This window comes from Daktulosphaira vitifoliae, unplaced genomic scaffold, assembly GCF_025091365.1.
Source record: "Daktulosphaira vitifoliae isolate Bord-2020 unplaced genomic scaffold, ASM2509136v1 Scaffold_1, whole genome shotgun sequence".
NCBI classification, from domain to species: Eukaryota; Metazoa; Arthropoda; class Insecta; order Hemiptera; family Phylloxeridae; genus Daktulosphaira; species Daktulosphaira vitifoliae.
Genome location: NW_026099572.1, coordinates 68,224,177 through 68,232,437, shown reverse-complemented (window position 1 = coordinate 68,232,437; position 8,261 = coordinate 68,224,177). Strand labels below are relative to the sequence as shown.

At 26.0% G+C, this 8,261-nt stretch overlaps 1 protein-coding gene across 1 annotated transcript in view; it reads right to left on the bottom strand.

Annotated features, from left to right (window-relative positions):
* The window catches only part of LOC126895470 (obscurin), an 80,457-nt gene extending 75,775 nt beyond the window's left edge, over nt 1-4,682 (bottom strand). The window contains exon 1 of the mRNA XM_050667388.1: nt 4,478-4,682. The gene's annotated coding sequence lies outside the window, so the exon portion shown is untranslated. The remainder of the gene's footprint in view (nt 1-4,477) is intronic.
* Between the last annotated feature and the right edge of the window lie 3,579 nt (nt 4,683-8,261).

Here is an 8,261-nt window from a genome sequence, read left to right as displayed (position 1 = left end):
TCGGTCCAGTGAGAGCTGAGAAAAAGTAGTGACAGACACAAAAAAAAAAAAATAAACACATCATGGTAAAATTAATACCTTTTCAGGTTCTCATCGAAGCTAAAAAATGAAGAAATGTCGAAAATTAGCGATTTTTACATTTGTAATTTTTTGGGGGATTTCCTCCGTTTACGGGGAACAAGGGAATTTTTTCAATTTTTAAGGCTTATGTCTTCGACTATATACGATTTGTGATCTTTTGACGTATTGTTCATCAAAATCGGTCCAGCGAAAGCTCAGATTGAGCGTTCACAGACACAAAAAAAATAAAAAAAACACATCTTAGTAAAATTAATACCTTCTCAGCATCGAAGCTAATAAATTATTTGTATTTAAGTTAAAATCTCATAACATAAAAAAATATATAAGTAAAATATTTTATATTTTCATTTATATTACTTTAAAATAATTGTGACGTAAAAAATTGACCTATCATTAATAGTACTATTTAACACATTTGTTAATTAAATTAGTTATTGGTGAACATCATATAATTAAGTGTAACTGCTCAGCAATTGGTAATGCGGTGTTATTGTCTAAGTGGTGTTAATTTCGTGGTAAATCAAAACTAATTTTGAACATTATAATTCAATAATAACATCATTAAATCTACCTAAATAATGCAGTCGCACATTTCCTTTTTATATTTTATCTGTTGTACAATCGTTCATAACAAATTATCATTGTGATAACAAAACGCCTAGCTGACAACTACAGTACTGTCAATAATTTAATCGGTCCCAGATGTCTGTCAACTACGCATGCACTTTTTTACTAAAAACTGCCATAACATTTTCAAAAACGAACATATCAATATAATTTTTTTTTTTTATAAATGCTTGATGTTTTTACCTATCAATTGGTATATTTTTTTCATAAATTTAACCTTTTACCTGCCACGGGGGGGATTTAAAATGACAACTTTTTCACAAAAAATTAACTTTTCAATTTAACATTTGAAAGTGTTCCGGAAGGTCTGACACTTTTATTTATCTTAAATTAAAGTTTATTAAATGTACTTTATTATGAAAAAAAAAATTTTTGGACTTTATTTTGTTTTCACAGTGAAAATGGCTACCAAATACTATTTTTGTGTGAAAATTCTGGATTTTATTTTTTACATTTTTAACTTTATAATGCTATAACTTATTGAAAAGTCTATGGATTAATACAATTTTTTTATGAGATATAATATTTTTTAATAATTCTTTTTTTCATTCAGGATATTAATAAAGAAATAGCAGATCATGTAGATCTTGGAATAATCCATCAATTTTTTTAAATTAAACACTATCTAAAGATTTGCATCGAAGCGTTTTTTTAACTTCGATGAGAAGCTGAGAAAGTATTAATTTTACTATGATGTGTTTTTTATTTTATTTATTTTTATTATGTTTTTTTTTTGTGTCTGTGAACGCTCAATCTTAACTCTTGCTGGACCGATTTTGATGAACAATATGTCAAAAGATCACAAATCGTATCTAGTCGAAGACATTACCCTCAAAAATTCAAAAAAATTCCCTTGTTCCTTGTAAACGGGGGAAATCCCCCAAAAAATTACAAATTTAAAAATCGCTAATTTTCGACATTTCTTCATTTTTTTTTTTACTTAAAATAGCCATAACTTTTTTAAAAATGACCGAATCAATATAATTTTTTTTTTTTATAGATACCTTAGATATTTTATATATTTTTGTGAACATTTGATTCTTTACCAGCCCACAGGAAGGGTTTCAAAATGGTAACTTCTTTACAAAAAATTAACTTTTTCAACTTAACTTTTGATAATGTTCCGGAAAGATTGACACTTTTATATATACCTTAAATTAAAGCTAATGTAATACACTTTAATTTGAAAAAAAAAATTTGACCTCTGGACTTGTCTTTATGGTGAAAATGACTACTGTATCCAAAAATATGCTATTTTTTTGAAAAAATTCTTGATATTATAATTTACATTTTTTAATATTATGTTGCTATAACTTTTTAAAAAATGCATGAATCAATTCTATTCTTTAATGATAAATATTTTATATATACTTCTTTCATTCGACATACTTTTTTTTAAATCGGACCATTTCCCTTTATAAAGGGGGGGTGCAAACCTTTTAAAATGCGTATAGAAAGTAGAACTTTTTCAACTTAACTTTTAAAAAATGTTCCGGAAAGAGTGACAATTTTATATATATCTTAAATTAAAGCTTTTTTTGACCTCTGGAATTGTCTTCATAGTGAAAACTGACATCAAAGTTAAAGAAGAACGTACGATTTCCGTGAAAAAATTCTCAATTTTATATTTTATACCATCATTATTTAATTTATATTTTATATAACTTTTGGAGAAATGTATGGATCAATATTATTATTTTTTTATAAATAATTTTTATATACCCCTTTCATCTGACACACTTTTTTTGTAAATCAGATCATACCCCTTTATACAAGGGGGGTCAAAACTTCAAACATGCGTATTGAAACTAGGATATTTTCATTTTAATTTTTGAAAGTGTTCCAGAAATACTGACTTTTATATATACTTAAACTAAAGCTTATGTATATACTTTAATTTGAAAAAAAAAATTTGACCTCTGGATTTGTCTTCTTGGTAAAAATAACTATCGTATTCAAAAATATGCTATTTTTGTGTGTAAAATTCTGGGTTTTTTATTTTATTTTATTTTAAAATACCCGACAAGGGGGGTACATATTATCATAAATATTATATAAATAAAAAATTGATATAGCATAGAAAGTTAAACTTATTTAAATTTTTTTGCTTTTTGAAATCGAGAAAAACAATTTTGAAATTTGAACTAGCTTAAATAGCCAATTTTTTCAATCGACTTTAGCGACGTACGGTTGTCGAGTCAGTTAAAATTGTGTTTTGCGCTTGGGGTGCAAGGTTCCAAAACGCATATGACAATGAAAATTTTGCATTTTTTCTTAATTCTTTTTAAGAAGAAATTTTTTATTCATATAAAATTATTTTACTATACTTTAAGTTTTAGCTTCGATGCAAAGCTGAGAAGATATTTTTTTGTGACTATTATTTATTTTTTCCTGCTCTAACTTGACCTACACATTTTTCAACGATACATCAAATGATTACAATTCGTATCTAGTTGAAGATATTACCCTCAAAAATTGAAAAAAAAAATTGTAATTTATCAACTAAACAGTTACTTATCCCATTTTCTACATACAGACAATTAAAATCATTCATTTCTAATGTTTGCAAAGTATTTATTAATATTAATATTTATTATAAATATACTGTAATTTCTTATGATAGTGATTTTAATCACTGTCAGATATCATTTTTACTTGTCCCAACTATGCCAAATAACTTTTTTTTGTGGCTATGATTTATTTTGTATTCAATTGCCTTACTCTACCATAGATAATATAAATGTTGACCGTATTTTTCATTTGGAAAAAGTGGACATCATCTATCATTTATTTTCTTAATTTAATTAATAATTTTACTAATAAACTTTAAAAATCATTTTTAAATATTGATATAAAATTTTTATGTTCCTTATTATCAAAGTTACGTCACCTTATATTCTTCTGGAAGAAAGGGAATAACATAGAACAAAATTCCAATAGACAACTGAGTGAATACTATCCTATTTCAACCTATATTAATGTTGATAAAACTAATTATCAATATTTGGCGGCCTTAATATTTTAAATATGATAACAATGAAACATTTTAAATTATTTAATAATAATTGTTATATTATTTATGTAAATATTATACTAATTAATTTTGAAAATGTTAAATAGTGATTTGATAAGATACATCAGAAAAATTACTTAAATATAACTATTTATAATGTGTAAAACTTTACTCGCTAATAATTTAGTTATAATTTTAATCAATTTGAGATGTGCTTGTATAAACAGGTATTTATTGAATAATAATATGTTTAGTTGGCAAGGGCTAATGATACACGCTTGTCGGCTTCTATATAATTTAACGCGGCCAACTTACCAGGATAAACAGCATTATTTTTAGATGCACATTTTTGAGCTGCAACGCAAGTACCACGTATAAAGCTTTAATTATTTTGCAATTACCTTAGTTATTTAAATTAATTATAAAATAAAGTAGTAATTTGCTAAATAATGGTAAATTAGCTCATATCTTATATCTTATCTTAACTTAGATTTGAAAATAAAAATTTAAACCATAATATAAAAAACCAAGAAAATAACTAATGGGATTATAGTTAATTCTATAAAAGATATTTAATCGTTTTAATTTTATTCCTGTTTAATTATTTTATTTTCTTAAATATAATTTTATCAATTGCTTGTAAAATGTATCTTAGTAATTGTGCATCTAAATAATTAATATAACTTAAATTAGTCAATAGAAACTTATATGGAATAAGAATTGGAATTCTTTTAAATTACTATTGTAAAAATTTACCTGGACAGTGTTTGGGCGAATGATTTCCGTTGACATACAGTTTTCACATTACAATTAAACACTGACATATAAATAACAACTTAAACTAGATTTAAACAAATAATATTTTGATACTTAAAATAAATAAATTAGTTAATTTTGAATGTACACAATTATAGTTCGCGAAATATTGCGTTTTTGAACAGTGGTCGACGATTGAATGGTGTTAATAGCGAACGAGGGCGAATCGAAATATGTTGAAACTGAGCCAATTTTCACCACGAGTAACCTGACAAATTTAGATTTTTACTATAGAATATGATTGTTTAAAACGGTAGAGTCCTCAATTGATTTTAGTTCGATGGTATAGTAATCAATAACTTAATTAATGTGCACACACTCTTTCGTAAAAAAATGAACCTTGCAAGTCTGCCAAATATTTTCTGTACTACACTTAAAAATAATAATCCTAAATTATTTGTTTGGTAAACATATTAAATTTTAATAAATACTTCTTATCTTGAAATTTAAGTATGTTAATAATTTAATGAACTTCAACATTTTTTTATTAAGAATGACTATCTTTACGCAAGACATTAGTCTCTACAATCTCTATATGCTAGGTACATAATGTACCTAAAAATATCTTTCCACTTTCAATTGATTCTGAACAATACATAATGGAAAAAAGTACACTTTGACTATTACACATTTACAAAATAAATGTCATATTATTCTATTAAAGGTGTTTTTTCCTTATCAAATTTTACCTACTTTTACTAATAGACAGTCGCGGTTTAGCTGAGGGGACCCGGTAAAGTTCTTGGTGAGTCCCTATTTTGTTGTAAATATGGGTATCTTATGGTGCTTAATTGTAGGAGTCTCCAACAATTTAGTAGGCTATCATAGTTTTGGTATTAATAAACTTTCTTTTTTTTTTAATTAGTAATGAAAGTGAGCCCTTTGTATGCCCTAGAGGCATATTTAGCTCTTTAACGTTCCCAAGCTAAATTATTTTACCACCCCTTCCCCATTGCTTAGTATCGTATACGTTCACTATTATTACTAATTAATATTTATTGCACTAAAATGAATAATATTATTAGATGCCAATATTTTTAAGACAATTTTTATTTGTTTAAATTTTACAAATAGTATTTCTTATGTATACGTGGAGAGTTATCTTAAATTATTATATTTATTTGAAAAACATTGTACAGAAAATTTGTTTGAATATATTGAATAATAGTTTTGAACTCAAAATACCAAATAAAACCACCTCTCAAATAATGCTGCTCTAGGTTATGACCTAGTTAACATTACCTAAATACGACAATGCATACACAAACTTTTCCTGGTCCCACCAATTATATTATTCTTAAAAAAATTAATATAATGTAACTGTTAGAGTATTTTTAATAAATTCTTGTAAATAGATAAAAATCATTTGGTTTAGATATCGACAAATAGTGTTCCTAAAAAAAATTGTAATTCAAGCAAAAGTTGATCATCTTCTATTATATCTCTTAATTTTTTTTAAAGTTATTTTTAGACTTCTATGTGTAAAATTAAACATTATGAGTCAAGATAAGAATAACTTGGGATTTTTAAACTATAATATTAAAGCAATTACTTCTACATATAATCCTTTACAGCCCTGGCGGAAGGACAGGGCAGAAGCGCCCTTTATGAGATTTAATGATTTGTATGCGGAGTATGCCTAAAATCTTGCTTTCAAATTAAGTAACAAATATCGTCTGTCCTATGAATTTTTTTTTTGGTATTTTTGTTAATCTTTAACTTCAACATTATTTTGAGTAGGTACTTATTATAATATATTGTTATCACTTTGGTGATAAAATATGATATCCATACTGAGAAATAATCAATAGAGAAATTTTGGTTTGCCTGCATTATTTTTTATTTATAGTACAAAAATTATTATCTTGTATGTGCCCACATGCAATCTATTGTATGTAGTTGATTTTACCGTCACTAGACACATTATTTCTAAATAATTGTTATCATCGATATTTGTTTTTCATTTTACGACTTAGGTGAACATAAATATTTTTCTTGAATTCCCACCTTTCTTTTCAAAACGTAAATGTCTGCCCGTAACCGTGATAAATTTCGGAAGTATATTTGTGGAGCTGAAAAAAGAAAGAAGGAAAAGCAGAAAGAAGAGTTACAAAAAAAAGAACGTGGGACTTTTGATAAATATGTATGTCGACCAAACAAACTTAACGAGGAACAAAATACTTCGATTTCCCAGTTAGATGATACCGTTAATGATTTAAATGTAGAAAATAATTCAACTGAAAATAAATTGAACTCTGAATCCGAAAATATTGACACAGGTTCAAAATTTGACTTCAATGACCCGGCAACTTGGCCAGACCACATAAGTAATGATTTAAAGGCTGATATTGTTAAATATGGGAATATTAAAATAATTAATTACAACTTTCGGTATAATGATGATAAACTTTATCTACGAAGCTTTACAAAACAATATTATATACTATATATTATACTCGTAATATGCCTAATGGAGAAGTTGTAGACCGCCAGTGGCTTGTGTACTCAAAATTAAAAGATCGAGTATTTTGTTTTTGTTGCGTACTATTTAGTCAAGGAAAATCAGAAAATAATTTAGCCAATATTAAGAAAGGTGTAAACGACTGGAAGTATTTGTCGCAAAAGCTTTTATAACATGAACGTTCTAAGGCTCATAATTTATCTTTAAAGCAATGATTTGACTTAAAAATATGATTGAAGTCATTGACTACTATAGATCAACAACATTTGGCTCAAATAGAAAAAGATAAAGCCATTGGAAAGCTAAGCTTTAGCGAAATGTATGCATAATTCAGTACTTGGCTAAGCATAATGATGGGTTTCATGGAAAATCAGATATGATATTTACAAAAAATAATGGTAAGTTTTTAAGTTTGATTGAAATTGTTTCAAATTTGACGCGGTTACAATAGAACATGTACGACGCATTAAAAATGAAGAGACACATACTCAATACTTAGGACACGATATTCAGGATGAGCTCATCAATTTGATGGCTAATGATGTTAAAAAAAAAATTTTCACACGAAAATAGCTTACGGTAGTCATTTTTGCTATGAAAACAAGACCAGAGGTCAAATTTTTTTTTTTCAAATTAAAGTATATTACATAAGCTTCAATTTAAGATATATATAAAAGTGTCAGACCTTCCGGAACACTTTGGCTTTATGAATTTTTTGTGAAAAAGTTGTCATTTTAAATACCCCCCCTGTGGGCAGAAAAAAAGGTCAAATTTACAAAAAAAATATACCAAATGATAAGTAAACACATCAAGCATCTATATAAAAAAAAATTATATTGATATGTTCATTTTTGAAAAAGTTAAAGCATTAATAAGTTAAAAATATAAAAAAAAATCATTTTACAAAAATCGTAATTGTTTATTAACTTTGATGTCAACTTTCACCATGAAGACAAGTCCAGAGGTCAAATTTTTTTTTTTCAAATTAAAGTATATTACATAAGCTTCAATTTAAGATATATATAAAAGTGTCAGACATTCCGGAACATTTATAAAAGTTAAGTTGAAAAAGTTCTACTTTCTATATGCATTTTTTATATTTGAAGCCTCCCCATATATAGGGAAATAGTCTGATTTAAAAAAAAAGTATACTCAATGAAAGATGTATATAAATACTATTTTTCATGAAAAAATTGTATTGATCCATACATTTTTTAAAAAGTTATAGCACTTTAAAGTAAAAAATGTAAATTATAAAATCGA